Source organism: Somniosus microcephalus, chromosome 5, assembly GCF_052327205.1.
Source record: "Somniosus microcephalus isolate GS21.2 chromosome 5, FLI_Smic_1.0, whole genome shotgun sequence".
Classification (NCBI taxonomy): Eukaryota; Metazoa; Chordata; class Chondrichthyes; order Squaliformes; family Somniosidae; genus Somniosus; species Somniosus microcephalus.
This window is the reverse complement of record NC_140991.1, coordinates 250,720,103-250,747,741: the sequence shown is the minus strand read 5'-3', so window position 1 is coordinate 250,747,741 and position 27,639 is coordinate 250,720,103. Positions and strand designations below refer to the sequence as shown.

The 27,639-nt window shown below is 49.5% G+C and overlaps 1 protein-coding gene across 2 annotated transcripts in view; it reads right to left on the bottom strand.

Moving 5' to 3' along the window:
• LOC147117647 (androgen-dependent TFPI-regulating protein-like) overlaps positions 1-27,639 on the bottom strand; it is a 224,877-nt gene that overhangs the window by 84,184 nt on the left and 113,054 nt on the right. The gene's annotated exons all lie outside the window — the stretch shown is intronic.

Sequence of the window (27,639 nt, the reverse complement as noted above, 5' to 3'; positions counted from 1 at the left end):
CTTGTGAAAAGGGCATCGGTGACCTGCCGGATGCAGCGATGCACGGCGAACTGGGAGATGTTAGCTATGTCCCCAGCAGCGGCTTGGAAGGAGCCGCTTGCATAAAAGTTCAGAGCCACCGTGACCTTCACTTCCACCGACAGAGACGTCCTGCACATCAGCTGTGGACGCAGATCTCTGTGAAGCAGCTGGCAGATCTCTGCAACCACCTCCCTTCTGAAGCGCAGCCTCTTAACACACTGCGCGGCAGTCATGGTGAGATAGGACACCTGCTGGCGGTATTCCCTGAGTGGGTAAGGCCTACGTTGCCGACGCCTGATGCCCCCTCTGCGTCTAGGCATGGCTGCCCCTCTCACACAGCGTCTGCGAGCCCTTCGCACATAATGCTGGAACTGAGGGTTGGAACCCCATGCAGCCCCCATAATATACTTGCAAACAATGAAATCACAATGAGGCAAATTTCCAAGCACTGGCCAGAAGCCAAAAATACCTCTCCTATGTTGGGCCAAATCAGTAAGGTCTCTTCCTTGGTCTCTGTCCAGAAATCCGTTGCAGAAAAGTCATTGCAGCAAAATGGCTGGCCTTTATAGTTCAGTGTAAGTGCCCTTTAATTAGCGCTCCCCAAGGCCCGCAGGGCCTCTGCTGCGTTCCACTTCACAGTTCTTAACACCGCCACGCCCACATTGGGCGGGCGCGACTGAAGTTCCGGTTTGGGCCGCACAAAGGGCGTTGCACGACGAAAGGACGTCATAAGTTGCGCGCGCAGCTGAGCGCGCGCAAACACTTTGCGCCAGCGCTAAATGTCTGCTGAAGTTGGGCGTAGGCGCAGATCATCCTGCGCCCGGGCGCTAAGTGCCTAGCGCTCGAGATCTACCCCTCCTAAGGCGCTAACGGCTGGCGAACGCAACTGAATTTCTAGGCCTAAGAGTTCTGTATTGAAAGTGCTATTAAAAGGGTGTTGCACTAAGCAGAAAAGATGCTTCAGTGGACACTAAGTAGCTGTATTTAAAAAGTGCTGTATCTAAGTAACAGTGTTGTACTAAGAAGTAAAGTGCTGCATTTAAGCAACAGTGTTCTATTAAGTAAACGAGTGCTTTAGTGGACAAGAAGTGTACTGTGTTAAGTGAAGTGCTGTATTTCAGCATAAATGTGCTGTATCGTTTATTTTCAATTTGCTTCCTTCTTTTTGTTTCAATAAATGCTGGTCTGTTTTGCACCCAACCACGAGTCACGTTTTCTGTCTACATCGCTACCGAATAAATCCAGCAGTCAGAACCAGGAATAGGGGAGCGCTTCGAAACCACATGGGGGTCCCTGGAGCAGCTCAGAGGCTTCTGACTGGCCAGAGACAATAACCCCAACCCCGCTGTTAATTCCTACATGACCTCTGGGCTTTGGAGCACGTGAGGGCCCCACCAAAGACTGCTCCACCTGCACCTGTGCAGTGGTAGACACGGCCATTGGGACACGAGACAGCATGTTGGGTACTGACTGAGGAGGGAGCAATGGGTGAGAAGTGGAAACACTGAGTGGAGTCCCCACTTCCATGTCTCCTTTCGCTGTCATCCCTCTCCTGGCCCAGCCACATTTCACTGCTACCACTGTGCTGGAGAGCACTTTGGTGCAGGTCAGTGCAGCATTGTAAGGCCATTGCTAAGGTATCTGTCATCCTATTTAAGGTGGCAGCCATGTTGTCATCCAGAGTCTGCATGGCCATGGTCAAGGCGGGCATGGACTCATTTGATTGGTGCGTTTGATGTTCCACGGAGCTGAACCTCTATCCATGAAAGAACACATCATCGCAATGCCCTGCGACACCAATCCACTCATGCTTGAGGTGGACTCCTCTGTAGTGTCCGTGTGTAGATAAAGACACTGAAGACAGGAGTTGGTTCATAGGTATTTACTAAGCAAGTCTGGGGGGGGGGGTCTAAAGGATATACACAATACACAGGCTTATATAGCCCAAGTGGCAATTACTGGCATTACGCACACCTGGGGCTCTTAAAGGCACATACACCACAATTCCTCCCCTTCTAGCTAACTAGTACATCATATTTTAAGTAATTATTAATTAAATGTTATATGCAAAATAAGATACATTGCTGTATTAATTAATTATAAGTTAGTCTCTCAGGAGGCTTCCTGACTCGGTCCGGATAACGCCTCGGGGGTGTAGTAGTTTCTGGTGCTTTAGTAGGTTCTTCTGGCAAGGCTGATTCGGCTTGAATGCCAGTGTCGGGTTCATCGGGTTCCAGTCTCACCGGATCGGAGGTAGATATGGGTATATCTACTTCATCGTTAGATGTATAGAGTGGTGGTGTAGGTTGTCCCTTTTCGGATGACTCTATGATTTGGTCAGCATGGCGTCTTATTATGCTTTCTCCGATGTCCACGGTATACATCAGTGGTCCTAGTCGTGTGCAGATAGTTCCAGGCTGCCATTTCTCGGTACGGTAGTCCCGGGCCAAAACCGGTTGGCCTATCTGGAAGGTCCTAGTTGGCTTTTCATTCATGCCCTGAAACTGCCGGTTCTCCACGTCCCTTCAGATGTTGGGCTTGACCAAATCCAGCCGGCATCTTAGGTTTCTATTGCAGAACATCATGGCGGGAGTTTGGTTAGTAACCATATGTGTTGCATTCCTGTATGCAAATAAGAAGTTATCCACCTTGTGCTGAAGTTTTATGTCTTCATTACACATGGCCTTGATGGCCTTCTTGAAGGTCTGGACAAACCTTTCAGCCAATCCATTGGTGGCGGGATGGTATGGGGCGGACGTGTAGTGCTTTACCCCATTGTTCTTTAAGAACTTTCTGAATTCTTCGGACACAAATTGCGGTCCATTATCAGAACATATCTGTTCCGGCAGCCCATTCCTGGCAAATATGGTCCTTAATACTGTGATGGTTTTTTCCGTGGTGGTGGAGGACATCTTTATTACCTCCGGCCACTTGGAGTGTGCATCAACTGCGATTAGAAACATTGAGTCCATAAATGGACCAGCAAAGTCGATGTGCACCCTTTGCCAGGGAGATGAGGGCCACTCCCATGGATGTAGAGGGGCTTGTGGTGGAGCGTTTTGGACCTTCTGGCATCCTAGGCAGCTCTTGGTCATTTCTTCGATGTCTCCATCGATACCTGGCCACCATACAAACGCCCTAGCTAGGTTCTTCATTTTCACTCCACCCAGATGCCCCTCGTAAAGCTCCTTTAGCACTTTATCCTGGAGTTTGGGTGGAATCACCACTCTGGATCCACACATCAAGGTTCCTCGGCACACTGACAGCTGTTCTCTTCTTTGCGAGAATGCTGGCAACAGTGGCTCGCCATGTGCTGGCCATCCCTTCACTGTTAAATCGTAGACCTGTGAGAGAGTAGGGTCATTTCTTTTCTCCCTTTCAATGGCAGAATTTGTCACCGGTAGACATTCCACTATGGTAGAGTGGAATATCTCTACTGGGTCTACTGTAGGTGCCTCTTCTATCGTTGGCAACGGTAGGCGTGATAAACCGTCAGCATTCCCATGCTGTTTTGACCCTTTGTATTCAATGTTGTATTGGTGTGCCCCTAAAAAAAGGGACCACCTCTGTAGTCTTTGTGCCGTCATAATGGGGACACCTTTTTTAGGGTTGAATATGGAGATGAGGGGTTGATGGTCAGTCAGCAAGGTAAATTTTTGTCCGTGTAGGTAATGGTTGAATTTCTTCACTCCCCATACCAGGCTGAGTGCTTCCCTGTCTATCTGGGCATAGTTACGCTCAGCTGAGTTCAATGAGCGTGACGCAAAAGCTATCGGCCGTTCTGAGCCATCAGGGAATCTATGGGATAATACCGCTCCTATGCCATAAGGGGATGCATCGCACGCCAGTCTGATTGGTAGTGATGGGTTGTAATGAGCCAAAACTTTCTCGGATGTGATTAAGTCTTTACATTTATGGAAGGCACGTTTACAGTCTTCGTTCCATTTCCAAATCACTCCTGTTTGTAGAAGATCATTAAGAGGGTGTAGAATAGTTGATAAGTTCGGTAAAAATTTATGATAGTAATTTATTAATCCCAGGAATTACCTTAATTGTGAAACATTTTCAGGTGCTGGGGCTTTTATAACTGCTTCAATTTTTTCAGGTGACTTATGCAACCCTTCCTTATTAATTATGTGGCCACAATATGATATCTGATTTTGGAAAAATTCGCACTTGGGGCGATTTGCTCGTAGGCCCCGTTCTTTCAGCCTAGTGAGCACCTGCTCCAAATTGGCAAGGTGCTCGTTGTCGTTTTCTCCTGTTATAAGGATGTCGTCTAGGTAGCATTGAGTCCCCAGAATCCCTTGCAGGACTTGCTCCATAGCTTTTTGCCAGATAGCTGGAGCTGATGCTATTCCAAAAACCAGTCGATTGTACTGGTACAGGCCTTTGTGTGTGTTTATTGTGAGATACTTTTTAGAGGTCTCCTCAACCTCCATCTGTAGATATGCCTGTGCCAAGTCAATTTTTGTGAAATGTTTCCCTCCGGATAGCGAGGCGAAAATATCTTCTATCCTCGGAAGAGGATACTGTACCGTGTGAAGGACCGGGTTTACAGTCACCTTAAAGTCCCCACAGATGCGAATTTTTCTCTGTTCCTCAGAGTTATTTTTCAATGCTTTTTTCATGACTGGAACGATGGGTGTTGCCCATTCGCTCCAATCTACTTTGGATAATACGCCTGCCTTTTCCAAATTCTCCAGCTCTGCCTCGACTGCCGGACGTATTGCGTATGGCACCGGTCTTGCCTTAAAAATTTTTGGAATTGCTGCATCTTCCACTTTTATTGAGGCGGTGATGCCTTTCAAGGTTCCTAGTTTCTCTTGAAACACTTCTTTGGCGTTGGCCAAGATGTCTTTTAATCGTTCAGGTATGATGTCATCATTGTTTTTTTCCTTAATGGTCACCGTCAGTGCCTGAATGGAGTGCCAGTCTAAACGTATCTTCCTTATCCATTCACGTCCCAACAACGGTGGACCACCATCTTGTAGAATGTATAAATACAACTTTTGTATTTCTTTGCCGTTGTATACCACAGGCACCCTTATTTTTCCTTTGGGGTAGACTTTCTGCCCCGTATATGTTTTTAAGATAATGGATGTGTCTTTTAGAGGTATGTGCGAAAATAGCCTCTCGTAATCTCGTCGATTTATCACGGTTAGAGCTGATCCTGTATCTAGCTCCATTTTAACTGGGGACCCTGCTATTGTGAGGGTAACCCAAATGGTTTGGTAATCTTCATTGGCAATTACATTGTGTAATTTGAGAGAGCTTAGTCTCTTGTTCCCAGAGTCGCTATCGCTCTTCTGGTCTTTGGAGCTACTGTCCGTCATCATTTGTACCTTTCTGTGCTTTTCCTTATTGATTCTTTTCCCGTTGGTGGATTTTTTATTTTCAGATCGGCATACACGTGGAATGTGTCCTATCTTTCCGCATCGCTTGCATGCTTTTTCTTTGAACCAGCAATCCCTCTGGTCATGGTTGGATCTGCCGCATCGATAACATTTCTTGAAACCCCGTGTCATTTCATGGGTGCCGAAGTCCTGTGGCCTTTGCTTTATCTTTGCCACTCCTATTGCACTGAAAGCCTTGTCCAGTGTTAAATCTTTTCTCGAAGATACCTTCTTTTGTGTTTCTACACTTAGGGGATCGCAGATGAATTTGCCTTGCAGAGAATCTGCCAGTCCTGCCTCGAATTGGCAGTGTAGAGTATCAACAATCTCTTCAAAATTCTTGTCCATCGGTTCGGCTGGAGTGATTAAGTTGCGTAACAGCTTGTATGTTTCTGCGCCCATTAGATCCAGAAGAACTGAAGCTTTTTTTTCATCTTCTATTCCATTTGCGGTGCAAAACACCTCCACTCTTTCTACATATGTGGTCCAATCCTCTATCTTGTTATCAAAAACATCAATATTGCCAAAGTTAGGCTCTGTTTCGTTATCAAAAGCATCAATATTGCCAGACTTAGGCATTTCAAAAAAAAAGATATGGCGCTTCCCGCGCTTTCCCGCCGCTGCTACCGATAACAACGCTGTTTTACTGTGGTTTCCGTTTATTCACTGTTGGAGACTCGTTCCCGACGGAGGTCTAAATGCTGACCTGCTTGCCGCGCCGGCCGTCTCCCGAGTGCACCCTCCCAGTCCGTTATTGCTTGCCTCCGATTTCGCTGCTTGTCTCAGCTGTAGAGCCCGCCGCTGGAGCCCCAGCCTGACGCCCAGGAAGGATTAGCGCAGTACCTGCCACCAGCTTGGCCAGCTGGTGAAACCACAGTTTCTATTACTTCCTTGAGTCTTCTGGACGCTGGAGGAATCGATGTCCTTGAGTGCTGCCGAATTGCAGGTAAGTCCGTTTCCACTTCGTCGCCACTGTAGTGTCCGTGTGTAGATAAAGACACTGAAGACAGGAGTTGGTTCATAGGTATTTACTAAGCAAGTCTGGGGGGGGGGGGCGGTGTCTAAAGGATATACACAATACACAGGCTTATATAGCCCAAGTGGCAATTACTGGCATTACGCACACCTGGGGCTCTTAAAGGCACATACACCACCATTGCTCTTAAAGGCATATACACCACATCCTCCATTCTGGGGAATAAGGAAATGGCAGATGTATTAAACAAATATTTTGTATCTGTCTTCACAGTAGAAGACACAGAAAACATACCAGAAATAGTGGGGAATCAAGTGTCTAATGAGAGTGAGGAACTTAAACAACAACAACAACTTGTATTTATATAGCGCTTTTAAAGTAGTAAAATGTCCCAAGGCGCTGCACAGGAGAATTTAAAGACCAAAATTTGACACCGATAAGGATAAATTAGGGCAGGTGACCAAAAGCTTGGTCAAAGAGGTAGGTTTTAAGGAGCGTCTTAAAGGAGGAAAGAGAGGTAGTGAGGCGGACAGGTTTAGGCAGAGAATTCCAGAGTTTAGGGCCTAGGCAACAGAAGGCACGGCCACCAATGGTTGAACAATTATAATCAGGGATGCTCAAGAAGGCAGAATTAGAGGAGCACAGATATCTCGGGGGTTTGTGGGGCTGGAGGAGATTACAGAGATAGGAAGGGGTGAGGCCATGGAGGGATTTGAAAACAAAGATGAGAATTTTTAAATCGAGGCATTGCTTAACCGGGAGCCAATGTAGGTCAGCTAGCACAGGGGTGATGGGCAAACGGGACTTGGTGCGAGTTAGGACATGGGCAGCCGAGTTTTGGATGACCTCAGGTTTTCGTAGGGTGGAATGTGGAAGGCCACCCAGGAGTGCTTAATATTAGTAATTAATATTGGTAAAGAATAAGTACTGGAGAAATTAATGGGACTAAAAGCCGAAAAATCCCCTGGACCTGATAACCTAGGATTCTAGATGAGGTGGCTGCAGAGATAGTGGATGCATTGGTTGTGATCTTCTAAAATTCCCTCGATTCTGGACCGGTCCCAGTGGATTGGAAGGTAGCAAATGCAACCCCGCTATTCAAGAAAGGAGGGAGAGAAAACAGGGAACTGCTGGCCAGTTAGCCTGACATCAGTCGTCAAAAAAATGCTGGAAGTTTTAACAGGACACTTAGAAAATCATAATATGATTAGGCAGAGTCAACGTGGTTTTATGAAAGGGAAATCATGTTTGACAAATCTATTAGAGTTTTTTGAGGATGTAACTAGCAGGGTAGATAACGGGGAATCTGTGGCTGTAGTATATTTGGATTTTCAAAAAAGGCACTCGATAAGGTGCCACATGAAATGTTGTTACACAAGATAAGTTCTCATTGGGTTGGTGTACTTTAGTAGCATGAATAGAGGATTGGTTAAAGGACAGAAAACAAAGAGTAGGCATAAACAAGTCATTTTCAGGTTGGCAGGCGGTTATGAGTGGGGTGCAAGGATCAGTGCTGGGGTCTCAGCTATTTACAATCTATATCAAAGACCTCGGTGAAGGGACCACGTGTAATGTATTTAAGTTTGCTGACGATACAAAGCTAGGTGGGAAAGTAAGCTGTGAGGAGGACACAAAGGCCTAGAAATTGAGTTTTGGCTTAGCCAGGGCTTTAGCGCCGGAAGTTAGTGCCGGCGCTAAGTCCCCCTGCGCGCGCCAAAAATTCAGCAGGGCCGCGCCCAAACGGCTGCCGGCGCTACTGAAGGGTCTTTGCGGCGGTAAATCGGCGCTAACTGCCGTTTCGCGCCGCAATTCCGGCGCTGCAGCACCCGATGCGGTGCGGCAGGCTCGGGAAGTGCAGGCCTCCTCCTTCCCTTAAGGAGGAGCTGCCTGCACCCGATCGCGGCCCGCGAAAATCTTTTAAAAAATGAGCCCGGCACCTCGGACAAGTGCCGGGCTTGCTTCTGTTCCGGGGGGGGGGGGGGGGGGAAGTCCGGGGAGGGAGCTGCGGCCAGGCGGCCGGCGGGAAAGCGGCCGGCCGCCGCGGGGCCTTTAATGCGTCGGCGCAAAGACTCGTAAGACTCTGTTGCCAGAGTCTTAGTTGCGGCTGTCACGGGCGAGGCGGCCGCAACTGAATTTCGGCGCTGGGGCCCGTCGGCATGGCAACCGGGACGCTGCGCACACCGATGACGTCATCGGTGCCAGCGCAGCGCTACCGGTCTACCGCGGCGTAAGGGCCCCAGGCAATTTCGGCGCCGGCGCCAAATGCAGCGCTAGGCCCTCTAGCGCCGCAAAATCGGCGCTAAGGGCACTCAATTTCTAGGCCAAAGAGTCTGCAAAGGCTTATAGACAGATTAAGTGAGTGGGCAAGATGGTGGCAGATGGAGTATAATGTGGGGAAATGTGAGGTTATTTATTACTTTGGTAGGAAGAACATTAATTAAAACAGAATGGCCTAGAAATTCGGTTGGTAGCACCAGCGATTAGTGCCTAAAGAGCCCGAGAATTGGGGCGTTACCCAATGTTCGGGCGGGCGCAACGAAGATAGCGACACCTCCCATATTGACTATACATTTAACGCCTGCGCTAAGTGTTAGCGCGCGCCCGCGTGCGCAGGCAGATCATGACGTCATTTCAGTGTGCAACGGCTTTTGGGTGCCCCTGGCCGGATATTCGGTGGCGCCCGGAACCTTTGCGCCTAGCGCTATTAGTGACAGTTCGATGGAACGTTACCAGGCCCTTCTCGGAGTCGGGGGGCGCTATTTAAAGGGGACAGCTCTAGTATAAAAGCTGCAGCCACTTGGCCTGTTCATTGTGATCGTTGCTGGAGAGAGTTGGTGAGCTATTGTGGAGCAGATTTTTTTGAATTTAGCCTTAGAATACTTGGGACCTTCAAACCTGTCCGGAGCAGTTGGAGCGCTACACCTAACAGCGTTTTGACCAACTGGCATCGAAATGGGAGCTGCTTTGGAGGGCCACGTCCTCATGGCCGGACACTGTGAAGGGGCAGAGAGATGGCGGGAGAGAGGGCCGGGATTGGCCAGAAGGAGGAGGGGCAATGGAGGTCGGCCAATCCGAGGGTACGCTGCGAGGGTATTCAGGCAGCAGGTGTCATACCTTGACATGTCGGAGGAGCAGTGTGTTCGAAGGCTCCGATTCGGTAAGGAGGTTGTATCTGAGCTGTGCCACCTGCTTGCTGAGGATCTGCAGCCGCGTCTACGGTGCAGGACCTCTCTGTCGGCGGCCGTTAAAGTGACTGCTGCCCTCAATTTCTATGCCAGCGGATCCTTTCAGTCAGCCACTGGGGACATTGCGAATATCTCTCAGTTTGCAGTCCATTGTTGCATCCGGCAAGTGACAGCTGCCCTTTATAGAAGAAGGCGTCAATTCATCACCTTCCCTCTGACCCTGGAGAAGCAGGCAGAGCGCGCAGGGCTTCTCTGCCATTGCGGACTTCCCCATGGTGCAGGGGGTGATTGATTGCACACACGTGGCTTTGTGGGCGCCATTACTGAATGCTGAGGACTTCCGCAACCGCAAGGGGTTCCACTCCCTCAATGTGCAGCTGGTCTGTGACCACCGCCAAATGATCATGACAGTCAACGCCCAATTCCCAGGGAGCAGCCACAATGCCTTCATCTTGCGGCAGACCTCAGCTTGTGACCTTTTTGAGGGGCCAGCTTGCCCACGAGGCTGGCTTCCTGGGGACAAGGGCTATCCTCTCTGCCCATGGCTCATGACACCACTCCGTTTGGCTGCCACCCCAGCAGAAGAGCTGTACAACAGCAGCCATCAGGCGACCAGGAACATTGTCGAGCACACTATTGGTGTGCTCAAACAGCGCTTCCGCTGTCTAGACCATTCGGGGGAGCCCAGCAGTACTCGCCGGAGCAAGTGGGTCACATCGTCGTCGTCTGCTGCATGCTCCACAACTTGGCGTTTCGACGCACCCAGCTAATGCCAGCTGTCCTTCAAGGTCCAGCAGAGCAGGCGGACGAGGAGGAGAAGGAGGAGGACGAGCAGGCGGACGAGGAGGAGGAGGAGGAGGATGAGCAGGCGGACGAGGAGGAGGAGCATGCGGATGAGGAGGAGGAGGAGGAGGAGGAGGAAGATGGGAGGGCTCCTGAAAGTGGAATGGCCATCCATCAGAGGCTCATCAGGACTCGGTTCGAGGCCCCTCTGGCGGAATGATGGGTGTCATTCGTCCTGCGCACTTCGGATCTTTCAAAGCCTCTGAAGGCCAGCATGACTATAAATAGTAACGTGTAACATTGTAAAATTAAAACTTTTCTTTATTGTCAATCAAGTCCTTCCTTCCAGCATAACAACGTCATGTCAACAGAAACCATAACTAACAAAATAACAGTTAACTCTTCGGCAAAGCCGCAAAACTAAACAAACCATTTCCAACAATCACAACAGGTGAGGGAGTCCTTGAATTTGGCCAAAGAAACATCTCAGCACCGCCCTCTACTGCTGGCCCCTTGATGGAGAACGACTTCTCTTTCGCGGTCGGCCCCTTCCCTCCCTGCTGCTCCTACGTAGTTGAACCCCAGTGGTGGGGTCAAGGCTGGGGGACGCCTGCTGACTGTGTGGAAGCGCAGAAGCCCCTGAGGGACGGCCTGGACGACATCTGGGCTTGGAGGGTGCGGACGCAGGCTGCTTGATCTGAGCATGGCTGGAAGCAGTGTGGCCTGCAGGTGGTGGCAGCTGCACTGCAGATGTACCAGCGGTGGCATGAGCAATGGTCACCTGCCGAGAGAGGACACCTGCACCATGGTCGGACGACACACTGGCTCTCTGAGGGGACCAGTTCGGCTCATCCGCCACAGTCGACTGCTCCACTGATTCCTGGCCTTGTATGGTACTGGAACGGCCCGGAGTGATACTAGCTGATGCAGATAGGGTGGCAGCAGTGAGAGTTCGCGTTGCCTCAATCTGGGTGTGGACGAGGCCAGCAAGTGACTGCGTGGCAGCAGTGAGGACCTGTGTGGCAGGTGCCAGTGCTTCGGAGAAGCCCTGGACAGTTCTTTCCATTGCTTCGGACAAGGCCGGAGCAGTCCGTTCCACTGCCTCGGCCAAGCCCTGGACAGACCTTTCCAGGGATTGTCCGAAGCTCTGAACAGTCCTTTCCATAGCAGCCTCGAAGCCCTGGACAGTCCTCTCCATTGCTGCCCCGAAGCCCTGGACAGTCCTCTCCATTGCTGCTCCAAAGTCCAACACACTCTTTGCCAGTGTTTCTATCGAGTGAGGCATCTTACCCACTGCAGCCATCAGCTCAGTGTGCCTGAGCCGGGCCTGGGTGCTCATTTCAGCCAGGCTATGCACCTCCTCTGCACTCTGTGCAGCAGTCATCACTCCCTGCCTTGCCCTCCGGGGAGCCGGTGGCCGAACTTGCCTACCCCCCTCACGTTGCTGCAGGCCGCTTGTTCCGGCAACTGGCTCATCATCAGAGCACCCCCCACTCCCCTCCAGGGAACTACTATCCCCAGTCTGCAGATGTGTAGGCTCCCCTGAGGTTGGAACGGATGCTCCGGCTTCCTCCTGATCCTCGCCTCCGGAGGCACTGGCACTGGCAGCTTCAGGGCGCAGATCCCGAGTTGGTGATGCAGCATCTGAAAGCAGGGAGGTGGAAGAGTGGCTTTAGCAAAAGGACAGGTTGGCGGCAAGGCATGCCAGATTGCGGCAAGGCTCTGACATGGCTGCACACTGAGAAAGCATGCTGGCGGGGGGACCAAGTGGAAGGAGACAGCTGAAAAGGTGAGAGCCTTACCCTCGCTGTCGACAATGGGGTTGGCAGCTGCAGTGGTAACAGGACCACTCAGATGTCCTCCAAGAATCTGGTGCACTCTCTCCTCGAGATCCGTGAGAGTGACCACTTGTGGAGGTCCGCCACTGGTTCGATGCTGGTCCTTGCGGATCGTCGCCAGCTTGGACTGCAGGGGAAAGAAGGGGAAGTTCTGTTACATGATGCCTTGAGAGATCATCTCATGCCCCCCATGGCACAAGAGCCCTTACATGATGCCTTGAGAGATCATCTCATGCCCCCCATGGTGCAAGAGCCCTTACATGATGCCTTGAGAGATCATCTCATGCCCCCCATGGTGCAAGAGCCCTTACATGATGCCTTGAGAGATCATCTCATGCCCCCCATGGTGCAAGAGCCCTTACATGATGCCTTGAGAGATCATCTCATGCCCCCCATGGTGCAAGAGCCCTTACATGATGCCTTGAGTCAAATGTCCATGTGTGTGCCCAGAAAGGGCCATGGGTGCTTGCTGCCAGATGGCCATTGGGGCATCATGGCAACAGGGTGCACGAAGTCAGGTGCAGATGGAGGGAATCAGAAGTTTGCATAAACAACACTCACCCTAACGACCCGAGTGAAGTCGTTGAATTTCTTCCTGCACTGAACAGGGCTCCTGGTCGCCATGCTGCTGGAGTTGACCCTCTGAGAAACATCCCTCCAAGCTCGGTGGTACTCCTTTTGATTCGGCCTCCTGCCATTGTCAGGATACAGAACATCTCGACGGCGCTCCACTGCGGACACCAACTGGTCCAGAGCCTCAGTGCTGAAGCGCTCTGCTCTCTGTCTCACCTTCTCCATCCTGAGCAAGTTTTTTGCACCAGAGAAGGGCGAGCGCCGATTCTGAGGCCTACAGGGCATTGAATGTGGAAGCTGAGGCTGACTGACCCACCCCTTTAAGAGCCGGCCGGCGCCTGGAAGTCTCGTGGTTATCGGTAATTGAGATCACCTGCGCTGCGCCCGTCCGCGCCGATATTGGGTAGCGCCGGAAGTTTTGCGCCTTAGGAGGCCCGTGCAATGTCTGAATTCGCACCTCAATCCCCTTTGGGGACGATGCAACCCAATATCGCGCCAGGCGGCGATAAGTTTCGTCTGGCTATAAACTTTGCGCAGCGCCAGTTCTAACGCCTCAAGCAGGGCTATACCCAATTTCTAGGCCAATATTTTTTAAATGGTGAGAAACTAGTAAATGTTGGAATTTAGAGGGATTTGGGCATCCTTGTAAACGAAATACAGAAAGTTAACATGCAGGTACAGCAAGTGTTTAAGAAGGCAAATGTTAGATCCATGTATCTTGATGTTGTGTCCTTCAATAATTAGACAACAAGACTGCAGGGAACGATTCAACAGGTGTTTACTGAATGAGGGTTACTCTAGAACTAACTATACAGATCACTACTCAGGGTTTATATACAGGTGTGGTCACTGCCGGTACTGCAGCATACAGGAGCTGTAAAAAGTAGTTCTCCCCTTAAAGGTACATACACTACAATTCCTCCCCTTTTAGATTAACAGTACCATAACACTCATTTAACAATTAAATATCAAACTAATTACAATTAACACTTTTAACATGCAACATTAATTGAAAATAGTCTATTTATAAATTCAGTCTTTGGGGAGGCTTCCTGATTCTTTCTGGATAATGCCTTTCCCGAGTGTCTCGCTCTTGGTGCGGAGACGATTCTAACACCCTGTCGTCAGTTAATTCATCAGCTTCCAATGCTATTGTTTCTGAGGTAGGTGCGACCTGTATGTTGGGTTCCTCACCAGGTACGTATGGCCGAGACATGGGGTTGACTCGTTCCTGTGACTCTAGGATCTGGTCAGCATGGCGTCTCACAATGTTCTCCCCAACATCCACTGTGTACATTAGTGGCCCCTGCCGTGTGCATATCGTCCCTGGTTGCCATTTCTCTGTTCGGTAGTCGTGGGCCAAGACTGGTTGCCCTACATTGAAGCTCCTTGTCGGCTTCTCATTGATGTGCTGGAATTGCTTATTCTCAACATCTCTTCGTACATTTGGTCTGAGCAAATCCAGACGAGATCTCAACCTTCGGTTAAAGAACATCATGGCCGGGGCCTGGTTGGTGACTGCATGTGTCGCATTCTGGTAGGCGAACAGGAAATTGTCCACCTTGTGCTGCAGCGGAATGTTGTCATTGTACATAGCCTTTATTGCCTTCTTAAAGGTTTGTACGAACCTCTCAGCCAATCCATTTGTGGCTGGATGATACGGGGCGGATGTGTAATGCCTTACCCCATTCCTTTTCATAAATCTTCGAAACTCTTCGGACACAAACTGTGGTCCGTTATCAGAGCAAATCTGCTCTGGCAAGCCGTTCCTGGCAAAAATAGTCCGTAGGACTGCAATAGTTTTCTCCGTGGTGGTGGAGGACATTTTGATCACCTCAGGCCATTTCGAGTGCGCATCCACGGCTATTAAAAACATTGAGTCCATGAATGGACCAGCAAAATCAATATGCACCCATTGCCATGGAGATGAGGGCCACTCCCATGGGTGTAGAGGGGCATGTGGTGGTGCATTTTGGACCTTCTGGCATCCTGAGCAGCTCTTTGTCAGGTCCTCGATTTGCTGATCGATCCTCGGCCACCACACATAAGCCCTAGCAAGGCTTTTCATTTTCACCCCTCCCAGATGACCTTCGTGAAGCTCATTGAGCACTCTCTCCCTTAACTTGGGTGGAATTACCATTCGGGATCCACACATCAAGGTCCCCTGGCATACTGACAGCTGTTCTCTTCTGGATGAGAATGCTGGCAACAGTGAGTCGCCATGTGCTGGCCATCCCTTCACCGTCAAATCGTATACCCGAGACAGTGTCGGGTTCTAGTGTATGTACCTTTAAGAGAGAACTACTTTTACAGCTCCTGTATACTGTAGTACCGGCAGTGACCACACCTGTATATAAGCCTTGAGCATGCCTCTGTACCCTAGTCTTGAGATTACCCTACTCCAGTAAATATCTGTTGATTGTTCAGTTACAGCATCCGTGTGGTTATTGAAAAACATCATACTCTCAGAATCACGGATCTAACAGTGGCGACGAGTGTCGGTTCGAATCTACCTGCAACTCTGCATTTCCCTTCGAGGATTCGCTCCGGGAGGGCGGTGGAAGAAAGTCGAGGCCAGAAGCACGGGCGTCGACCACGAGCAACCGCCCAGTCGTCCGGCAGAGAGTGAACATCGCAGGGGAGGCTGTGGAGAGCCGAGCTTGGTTCCCCAGCCACGACGATCAGCAATAGACTGACGACAGGTACAGCGCAGACCCTTCCTGGACAGCGGCGGCTGGAGCCGACCGACGGTGGAGAGAAAGCCAAGCGGCGTCGATGGGGTAAGACAGAGGGTGAAGCGCACAGGGCGCAGCCGGGGGTTGAAAACCAAGCGGCGTCGAGGAAAAACAAAACGGAGAGAGAGAGGGTAAAGCAACAGCCGGGTTCAGGACGGAGCGGCGGAAACGGGAAAGGTGCACAAAAACAAAACAAAAAAAGAACGCGCAGAGCACAGCCAGGGCTCAAGGGCTGAACAGTGTCCACGGGGAGAAGAAGGGAGAGCGCGGGAGACGCCATTGAGCCGCGGAGAAGAAGGAAGAGCGCGGGAGACGCCATTTTTAGAAGCCGCAGCGGCGAAGAGGAGCGAGCGTGGGAAGGAAGGAAAGCACGGGAGATGCCATTCTGTGCCAGCGGAGAAGAAGGGGAAGCGCGGGAGATGCCATTTTTGACAGTTAAATCACACCCAGGGATGCCGAAGAGTGGCAGTATCTCTACGTTCGACAATGAAGTCGAAGATTGGGCGACATATGTGGAACGTATTGAGGTGTACTGCAGGACGAATGAAGTGCCAGATGCTAGGAAAGCACTGGTTTTGTTAAATTCCATGGGTGCAAAAACCTATGGGTTACTGCGAAACCTAATAACCCCAGAGGAGCCTGTGAACAAGAATTTCGAAAGCATAGTAGAAATCCTACAGGACCACTTAAACCCCACACCGCTGCTGATAGCAGAATGACTTAAGTTCCATAAAAGGAACCAACACAAAGACGAAAGCAATGCTGAGTAGCTAACGGAACTGCGCAAGCTATCGAAACACTGCCAGTTTGGAGCGGGACTAGCAGATATGTTAAGGGACAAGTTTGTGTGTGGGCTGCAAAGTGAAGGAACCCAGAAACGGCTTCTATCAGAAAAGGATCTTATGCTGGACAAGGCTTTCAGTATGGCAGTAACACACGAAGCAGCCGCAAGGGGCGCTGCAGAGATACAACGGAGACCGCAAGAATATGGCACCAATGAAATGTCCTATGGAACAGGGAAGTGCTATCGCTGTGGCAGAACAACACATGACCAGAAGGATTGTTGGTTCAAGGACCAAGTGTGCAGACAGTGTGGAAAAGCAGGACACATAGCAAGAGTCTGCAGGTCTGGGAAGAAAACCAACAGTAAGAAATCTCCACAGGAGAAGTACAAAAAGGTACACCAGGTGATGGACAGTAGTTCAGACGAACAGAAAAGTGACACAGACTCCGGAAGCAAGGAGCTGGGTTGTCTGAAACTACATAAGGTAACCAAAATGGAGGATCACCAGACTATCTGGGTTACACTCAAGATAGACGGAGTCCAAGTGAAAATGGAATTGGACACAGGATCAGCCCTAACAGTCATAAACCAAAGGGACTACAAGCGACTATTTTCACATATACCCTCGAAAGCTACAGAGATTGCCTTGAAGACGTACACGGGGCAAAAACTCTACCCCAAAGGAAAAATAAGGGTGAAAGTGATATATAAAGGCCAGGAAATGCCTAAAATGGATATATATGTATTGCCAGATGGAGGACCACCACTGCTAGGACGTGAATGGACCCGGAAGATACAATTAGATTGGCATTCCATACAGGCACTGAAGCTTGAGACCAAAAAGGATGACGACATCACACCTGGACGACTGTCAAAAATGCTAACTGATGCAAAAGAAGTGTTCCAGGAGGGACTCGGCACACTAAAAGGCATAACAGCAACGATTAAAATAGAGGAAAATGCAAGCCCAAAGTTTCTTAAGGCCAGACCAGTGCCTTATGCGATCAGACCAGCTGTCGAAGCAGAGCTGGAAGGGTTGGAACGTTCAGGAGTACTGTCCAAAGTAGACTGGAGTGAGTGGGCTACACCCATCGTTCCTGTAATGAAGAGGTCATTGAGTAATACGCCTGGGGAACCAAAGAAGGTCCACATCTGTGGGGATTTTAAGGTGACAGTGAACCCAGTCCTTCATACGGTACAATATCCGCTTCCACGAATTGAGGATATTTTTGCCTCGCTATCTGGAGGTAAACGCTTCACCAAAATTGATCTAGCCAAGGCGTACTTGCAAATGGAGGTAGAAGAAGCCTCGAAACAATACCTTACAATTAACACTCATAAAGGTCTTTATCAATACAACCGGCTGGTGTTCGGGGTAGCATCGGCTCCGGCTATTTGGCAAAGGGCGATGGATCAAGTCCTGCAAGAGATTCCAGGGACCCAGTGTTATTTGGACGACATCCCGGTCACGGGCGAAAATGGCAGTGATCACCTCGCCAACTTGGAAAAGGTGCTCACCAGATTAAAGGAATATGGGCTACGAGCTAATCGCCACAAGTGCGAGTTTTTCCAGAAGTAGACCTCATATTGTGGCCACGTCATCGATGAAGAGGGGTTACATAAGTCCCCTGAAAAGATTGAGGCAGTAGTCAAGGCTCCAGCACTGGAAAATGTGTCACAACTGAGGTCGTTCCTCGGGCTGGTAAACTACTACCTTAAGTTTTTACCAAATTTGTCCACGGTATTACACCCACTGAACACCCTACTGCAAACAGGGGTACCATGGAAGTGGAATGACGAATGTAGACGAGCTTTCCAGAAGTGTAAAGAATTGATCACATCAAAAGAGGTGTTGGCCCATTTCAACCCAGCACTACCAATTCGTTTGGCATGTGATGCATCACCCTATGGTATTGGAGCGGTGCTGTCGCACAAATTCCCAGACGGGTTGGAGAGGCCAGTAGCCTTTGCGTCTCGGTCACTAACCTCAGCCGAGCGCAACTACGCCCAGATTGACAGGGAGGCCCTCAGCCTAGTATGGGGAGTAAAAAAATTCAACCACTATCTGCATGGGCAGAAGTTCACCTTGCTGACTGACCACCAACCACTTGTCTCCATCTTTAATCCTAAGAAGGGCATTCCAGTGATGACGGCACAACGGTTACAAAGATGGTCCCTGTTTCTAGGGGCGAATCAATATGAAATAGAATATAAAGGCACGAAACAGCATGGAAACGCTGATGGGCTATCGCGCCTGCCACTGCCTACTGCGGAGGAAGTACCAGCAGTGGACCCTATCGAGATATTTTATTCGTCAATAATTGAACGATTGCCAATAACGAATGCGGATATAGAGAAGGAGACCCGCAATGATCCGACGCTGTCTCGGGTATATGATTTGACGGTGAGGGGATGGCCAACACATGGCGACTCACTGTTGCCAGCATTCTCATCCAGAAGAGAACAGCTGTCAGTATGCCAGGGGACAGTGATGTGTGGATCCAGAGTGGTGATTCCACCCAAGTTAAGGGAGAGAGTGCTAAATGAGCTACATGAAGGTCATCTTGGGGGAGTGAAAATGAAAAGCCTTGCTAGGGCTTATGTGTGGTGGCCGGGAATCAATCAACAAATCGAAGACCTAACCAAGAGCAGCTCAGGATGCCAGAAGGTCCAAAATGCACCAGCACATGCCCCTCTACACCCATGGGAGTGGCCCTCCTCTCCATGGCAACGGGTGCATATTGATTTTGCTGGTCCATTCATGGACTCAATGTTCTTAATAGCAGTGGATGCTCATTCGAAGTGCCCTGAGGTGATAAAAATGTCCTCAACCACTACAGAGAAAACGATTGCAGTCCAACGGACCATATTTGCCAGAAACGGCTTGCCAGAGCAGATTTGCTCTGATAATGGACCACAGTTTGTGTCCGAAGAGTTTCGAAACTTTATGAGAAGGAATGGGGTAAGGCATTACACACCCGCCCCGTATCATCCAGCCACAAATGGATTGGCTGAGAGGTTCGTACAAACATTTAAGAAGGCGATAAAGGCCATGTGCGACGATGAAATTCCACTACAGCATAAGGTGGACAATTTCTTATTAGCCTACCGAAACGCGACACATGCAGTTACCAACCAGACCCCGGCCATGATATTCTTTAACCGAAGGTTGCGATCTCGTCTGGACTTGCTTAGACCAAATGTGCGAAGAAATGTTGAGGATAAACAATTCCAGCACATCAATGAGAAGCCGACAAGGAGCTTCAATGTAGGACAACCAGTCTTGGCCCGTGACTACCGAACAGAGAAATGGCACCGGAACGATATGCACACGGCAGTGGCCATTAATGTACACAGTGGATGTCGGGGAGAACATTGTGAGATGCCACGTTGATCAGATCTTAGCGTCACAGGAACGAGTCAACCCCATGTCTTGCGTACCTGGGGATGAACCCGACATACCGGTAGCATCTACCTCCGAAACAGTAGCAGTGGAACCCGATGAACTAACCGATGAAAAGGGGCCAGAATCGCCTCCGCACCAAGAAAAAGAACCTCAGGGAAGGCGCTATCCCGAAAGGATCAGGAAGCCGCCCCAAAGACTGAATCTATAAATGGACTATTGTTGTTTAATGTACATGTTAAAGTGTTAATTGTTATTTGAATATTATGGGTACTACTAATCTAAAAGGGGAGGAATTGTAGTGTATGTACCTTTAAGAGAGAACTACTTTTAGCTCCTGTATACTGTAGTACTGGCAGTGACCACACCTGTATATAAGCCTTGAGCATGCCTCTGTACCCCAGTCTTGAGATTACCCTACTCCAGTAAATATCTGTTGATTGTTCAGTTACAGCATCCGTGTGGTTATTGAAAAACATCATACTCTCAGAATCACGGCTCTAACACGGGTCATTTCGGGTCTCCTTCTCTATACCAGCGTTAGTTACTGGCAAGCATTCAATTATAGTCGAATGAAATATTTCGACAGGATCCACTGCTGGTGCTTCCTCCGCAGTAGGCAGTGGCAGGCGTGATAGCCAATCAGCGTTTCCATGCTGTTTCGTGCCCTTATACTCGATTTCATATTGGTGCACCCCTAGAAAAAGGGACCATCTTTGTAGCCGTTGCGCTGTCATCACTGGAACGCCCTTCTTTGGATTAAAGATGGAGACAAGTGGTTGGTGGTCAGTCAGCAAGGTGAACTTCTGCCCGTGCAGATAGTCATTGAGCTTTTTCACTCCCCACACTAGGCTGAGGGCCTCCCTGTCAATCTGGGTGTAGTTACGCTCGGCTGAGGTTAGTGACCGAGACGCAAAGGCTACTGGCCTCTCCGAGCCGTCCGGGAATTTGTGCGACAGCAACGCTCCAATGCCATAGGGTGATGCATCACACGCCAACCGAATTGGTAGTGCTGGGTTGAAATGAGCCGACACCTATTTTGATGTGATCAATGCTTTGCTCTTCTGGAAAGCTCGTTTACATCATCACTCCACTTCCATGGTACCCCCGTTTGCAGTAGGGTGTTCAGTGGGTGTAGTACTGTAGACAAATTTGGCAAGAACTTATGGTAGTAGTTCACCAGCCCGAGGAACGACCTCAGTTGTGACACATTTTCCAGTGCTGGAGCCTTGACTACTGCCTCAATCTTTTCAGGGGACTTATGTAACCCTTCTTTATCAATAACGTGGCCACAATACGAGATCTGCTTCTGGAAAAACTCACATTTATGGCGATTAGCTCGGAGCCCATATTCCTTCAATCTAGTGAGCACCTGCTCCAGGTTGGCGAGGTGATCACTGTCATTTTCGCCCGTGACCAGGATGTCGTCCAAATAACACTGGGTCCCTGGAATCCCTTGCAGGACTTGATCCATTGCCCTTTGCCAAATAGCCGGAGCTGATGCTACCCCAAACACCAGCCGGTTGTATTGGTAGAGACCTTTATGAGTGTTGATCGTGAGGTAGTGTTTCGAGGCTTCTTCTACCTCCATTTGCAGGTACGCCTGGGCCAGATCAATCTTAGTGAAGCGTTTCCCTCCAGATAGCGAGGCGAAAATATCTTCAATCCGCGGAAGCGGATATTGTACAGTGTGAAGGACTGGGTTCACTGTCACCTTAAAGTCCCCACAGATGCAAACCTTCTTTGGTTCCCCAGGCGTAATACTCAACGACCTCTTCATTACAGGAACGATGGGTGTAGCCCACTCGCTCCAGTCCACTTTGGACAGTACTCCTGAATGTTCCAAACCTTCCAGCTCTGCTTCGACGGCTGGGCGGATCGCATAAGGTGCCGGTCTGGCCTTAAAAAACTTTGGGCTTGCATTTTCCTCTATTTTAATCATCGCTGTTATGCCTTTTAGTGTTCTGAGTCCCTGCTGGAACACTTCTTGTGCATCAGTTAGCATTTTTGACAGTCGTCCAGGTGTGACGTCGTCATCCTTTTTGGCATCTACAGTCAGTGCTTGTATGGAATGCCAATCTAGCTGTATCTTCCGGATCCATTCACGTCCTAGTAGTGGTGGTCCTCCATCTGGCAATACATATAGGTCCATTTTTGGTGTTTCCTTGCCGTTATATATAACGTTCACCCTTATTTTTCCTTTGGGGTAGACTTTTTGCCCCGTGTACATCTTTAAGACAATCTTTGTATCTCTCAAGGGTATATGTGAGAATGGCCACTTGTAGTCCCTTCGATTTATGACTGTTAGGGCTGATCCTGTGTCCAATTCCATTTTCACTTGGACTCCTGCTATCTTGAGCGTGACCCAGATAGTTTGGTGATCCTCCGTTTTGATCACATTATGTAGTTTCAGACAACCCAGCTCCTTGCTTCCAGAGTCTGTATCACTTTTCTGTTCGTCTGCACTACTCTCCGTCACCTTATGTACCTTCTTGTACTTCTCCTGTGGAGATTTCTTGCTGCTGGTTTTCTTTCCTGACCTGCAGACTCTTGCTATGTGTCCTACTTTTCCACACTGTCTGCACACTTTGTCCTTGAACCAGCAATCCTTATGGTCGTGTGTTGTTCTGCTGCAGCGATAGCACTTCACTGTTCCGTATGACATTTTATTTGTGCCATATTCTTGCGGTCTCCGTTGTATCTCTGCCGCGCCCCGTGCTGCTGCTTCGTGTGATACTGCAATGCTGAAAGCCTTGTCCAGCGTAAGATCCTTTTCTGATAGAAGCCGTTTCTGGGTTCCTTCACCTTGAAGCCCACACACAAACTTGTCCCTTAAAGTATCTGCTGGTCCCGTTCCAAACTGGCAGTGTTTCGATAGCTTGCGCAGTTCCGTTAAATACTCAGCATTACTTTCATCTTTATGCTGGTTCCTTTTGTGAAACTTAAATCTTTCTGCTATCAGCAGCGGTGTGGGGTTTAAGTGGTCCTGTAGGATTGACACTATGTTTTCAAAATCCTTTTCTACTGGCTTCTCTGGGGTTACTAGGTTTCGTAGTAAGCCATACGTTTTTGCACCCATTGAATTCAACAATACCAGCGCTTTCTTGTCATCTGGCACTTCATTCGCCTTGCAGAATACTTCTATGCGTTCTACATATGTCGTCCAATCTTTGACTTCATTGTCGAACGCTGTGATACTGCCACTCTTCGGCACTTTTGGGTGTGGTTAGACTGGCTTAAAATGGCGTCTCCCGCGCTTTCCTTTCTTCCCCGCTGCGGCTTAAAATGGCGTCTCCCGCGCTTTCCTTTCTTCCCCGCTGCGGCTTAAAATGGCGTCTCCCGCGCTGCTGCCAATGCCGCTCTCGGCGGTCCTCGTGGCAAATGGCGACGCCCTGTGGGTTTCGTGCGCTGCTCCTGCGCTGCTGCCAATGCCGCTCTCTGCGGTCCTCGTGGCAATGGCAGCGCCTCGTGTTTTCCTGCGCGCCTCTCTCCCCCGTTGATGCTGCTCGGCCCTTGAACACCGGCTGCACGCTGCGCGTTTTCCTGCGCGCCTCTCTCCCCCGTTGACGATGCTCGGCCCTTGAACACCGGCTGCGCTCTGCTCTCTCTTGCCTCTCTCCCCCGTTGACGCCGCTCGGTCCTGAACACCGGCTGCGCCCTGTGCGCTCTACCCTCTCTCTCTCCCCCGTCGACGCTGCTCGGCCTTTTTCTGTGCCGCTCGGTCGGCTCTAGCCGCCGCTGGTCTGCGCAGTACCTGTTGCCAGCCCGTTTTGCTGGACTAGCGTGACTGGAAAGCCAAGCCTGGCTCTCGACAGCCTCCCCTGCGATGCTCAAATCTCCGCTGGATGACTGGGGGGGGTTGCCCGTGGTCGACGCCCGTGCTTCTGGACTCGGCCTTCTTCCACTGTTCTCCAGGAGCGAATCCCTGGGAGGTGATGCAGAGTTGCAGGTAGGTTCGAATCTGCTCGTTGCCAATGTTAGATCCGTGTATCTTGATGTTGTGTCCTTCAATAATTAGACAACAAGACTGCAGGGAACGATTCAACAGGTGTTTACTGAATGAGGGTTACTCTAGAACTAACTGTACAGATCACTACTCAGGGTTTATATACAGGTGTGGTCACTGCCGGTACTACAGTATACAGGAGCTGTAAAAAGTAGTTCTCCCCTTAAAGGTACATACACTACAGCAAACAGTATGTTAGTCTTTATTGCAAGGGGATTGGAGGAAGACTAAGGAAGTCTTGCTGCAATTGTACAGGGATTTGGTGAGACCACACCTGGAGTACTGTGTACAGTTTTGGTCTCTGTACCTAAGGAAGGATATACGTGCTATAGAGGCTCTGCAATGAAGGTTCACCAGACTGATTCCCAGGATGAGAGGGCTGTTCTATGAGGAGAGACTGAGTAGAATCGGCATGTGCTCCCTGGAGTTTAGAAGAGTGAGAGGTGATCTCATTGAAATATACTGGATTCTGAGAGCGCTTGACAGTGTAGATGCTGAGAGGCTGTTTCCCATGGTTGGAGAGTCTAGAACTAGGAGGAATAGGATGAAGGAATGACAATGTATTTCCAAGTCAGGATGGTGTGTGACTTGGACGGGAACTTGGAGGTCATAGTGTTCTCATACGCCTGCTGCCCTTGTCCTTCTAGATGGTAGAGGTCGCGGGTTTGGGAGGTGCTGTCGAAGAAGCCTTAGCGAGTTGCTGCAGTGCATCTTGTAGATGGTACACACTGCAGCCACGGTACGCCAGTGGTGGAAGGAGTGAGTGTTTTAAGTTGGTGGATCGGGTGCCAATCAAGCGGACTGCTTTGGCCTGGATGATGTCGAGCTTCTTGAGTGTTGTTGGAGCTGCACTCATCCAGGCAAGTGGAGAGTATTCCATCACACTCCTGACTTGTGCCTTGTAGATGGTGGAAAGGCTGTGGGGAGTCAGGAGGTGAGTCACTCGCTGCAGAATAACCAGCCTCTGACCTGCTATTGCAGCCACAGTATTTATGTGGCTAGTCCAGTTAAGTTTCTGGTCAATGGTGGCCCCCTGGATATCAATGGTGTGGGAATCAACGATGGTAATGCCATTTAATATCAAGGGGCGGTGGTTAAACTCTCTCTTGTTGGAGATAGTCATCGCCTGGCACTTGTGTGGCGCAAATGTTACTTGCCACTTATCAGCCCAAGCCTGAATGTCGTCCAGGTCTTGTTGCATGTGGGCATGGACTGCTTCATTTTCTGAAGAGTTGCGAATGGAGCTGAATGAAGCAGCTGAAGACGGTTGGGCCTAGGACACTGCCCTGACGAACTCCTGTAGCAATGTCCTGGGGCTGAGATGATTGGCCTCCAACAACTACAATGATCTTCCTTTGTGTTAGGTATTACTCCAGCCAGTGGAGAGTTTTCCCCCCTGATTCTCATTGACTTCAATTTTACTAGGGCTCCTTGATGCCACACTCGGTTAAATGCTGCCTTGATGTCAAGGACAGTCACTCTCACCTCACCTCTGGAATTCAGCTCTTTTGCCCATGTTTGGAACAAGGCTGTAATGAGGTCTGGAGCCGAGTGGTCCTGGCAGAACCTAAACTGAGCATCGGTGAGCAGGTTATTGGTGAGTAAGTGCCACTTGATAGCACTGTCGATGGCACCTTCCATCACTTTGCTGATGATTGAGAGTAGACTGATAGGGCGATAATTAGCCGGATTGGATTTGTTCTGCTTTTTGTGGACAGGACATACCTGGGCTATTTTCCACATTGTCACGTAGATGCCAGTGTTGTAGCTGTACTGGAACAGCTTGGCTAGAGGCACAGCTGGTTCTAGAGCAGAAGTCTTCAGCACGACAGCCGGGATGTTGTCGGAGCCCATAGCCTTTGCTGTACCCAGTGCGCTCAGCTGTTTCTTGATATCCGCTGGAGTAAATCGAATTGGCTGAAGCCTGGCTTCTGTGATGGTGGGAGGAGGCCAAGATGGATCATCCTCTTTGCACTTTTGGCTGAAGATGGTTGCGAACGCTTCAGCCTTGTCTTTTGCACTCACGTGCTGGGCTCAGTCATCATTAAAGATGTGGGTGGTCATGGCCCCTCCTTCTACCATTAGTTAGAGTGAGGGGGTGGGTGATGCGCACAGCAGGATGAAGGAGAATGTGCAATTGCACTCACCTTTCCTGACCTGGTTAGGTCATTAAAGCATTTCCTGCCCTGAATGAATGAGCGTGTCACTACACTCCTGCTGCTGACCTCCTTGGCCACCTCCATCCATGCCTTCTTGGTGTCAGCAGCAAGTTCTCTTCCTGCCATTGCTGGGGAACATTATCTCTCTCCGGCTCCTCACTGACCCCAGCAGCACATCAAGGGAGGCGTCAGTGAACTGCGGCGCAGCCTTTACCTGTCTGGAATCCATTGTCTTGTCTGGTCTTGTTTCCAACTCCAACTTCTCCAAATTCCATCTTCGGATTGGCCCTTTTCATAATGGAGTTCAGATCATGTCATGCGGGTCCTCATTACGCCCACTACCGCGCATCGGATGGCAAACCAGGAAGTAAAATGCTAACGAGCTGGCTGAGTTAAAAAGCCACTGACAGACGAACTGAACTTTCTTCCGGGTTTCCCACGCGATATCAGATGCCACCACTCCCAACGCGCCTCTGAGTTACTATCGGGGCCATAGTTACTGTTATAATGTGGGAAATGCAACAGCCAAATATCACACAACAAGGCCCCACAAACAACAATGAAATAAATGACAGACCACCTGTTTTAGGCATTGGTTGAGGGGTAAATATTGCCCAGAACACCAGGGGAGCTCCCCTGTTCTTCCTCACATAGTGCCGTAGGATCTTTTCCATCCACCTGAGAGGGTAGATGGGGCCTTGGTTTAACATCTCATCTAAAACACAGCATCTTCAACAGTGCAGGACTCCCTTAGTACTACATTGGAATGTCAACCTAGGTTATGTGCTCAAGTCTCTGGAGTAGGCCATGAGCACACAACCTTCTGACTGAGCCAAGACTGACACTTGAAATGAAGCTTAAAAATTGACTTTTTAAAATCCATTTGTCTAACACCAAACCAGATCAGACAGTTTACCCAATTACAGTGTAGGTATAAATGCTGTTGGTGATTTTTTTTTTTAAATATTGTTACTGAAATTACCATTCCCACATAAAATTTAAACACATTGGGCCGGATATGCCAATCCCTACAGGGGTGTACGCGCTGTGTACACACCCGTAGGGACATCAGAAATGCGGGTTTCAGGCATGCGATACGCATGCGCTGAAAATCGGTATTCCCGATCTGTCCAGAATGCTCTTGACAGATCGGACGCCTGCCCTAGAGAAGGGCCTCTGCGGGCGGACAGTTCCGCTTTCTGGAGATTCTCCGCAGAAAACCCTTAGAAATCTTACGCCTGGTAAAAGCAGACGTAAGGCCTGCTTTTACCAGCATAAGTTTTGAAAAAAGTTTTAAAAAAAACTTTTCACTCATTTATATTTAAAAATACTTTTAAAAAAAACGTTTATTTTTAGCCCCGTAAAAAACTTTAATTATTTTTTTCAAAAAATTAATTTTTTGTTTAAAATATTTAATTTATTGTAATTTCAACTAATTTTAAAAATGTGATGATTTTTAAAATGTATTTAATGTTTTACAGTGTTTTTGGGATGATCTCCATTCATATATTTGACAGGTCTATCTGTCAAGTGTTTGAAGGGAGATCCCCTCTCCTATTGGCTCCACATGGTCCACGTGATCCCAGGGACGCTTGCGAACCGCATGCGCCTCTGGAGTACGTGGACCGTGCACATTTCAAGTTGGAGAGGCCCAGGAGCGGAAGTGTCCAGACCTCGGGAGCCCTCAGGTAAGTCCGTAGATTTTTTCCAGATCGGAGGCCTCCGTACGCAGGAAGCCTCCGATCAGAAAATATGGCCCATTGATTAATAAAACCCAGCG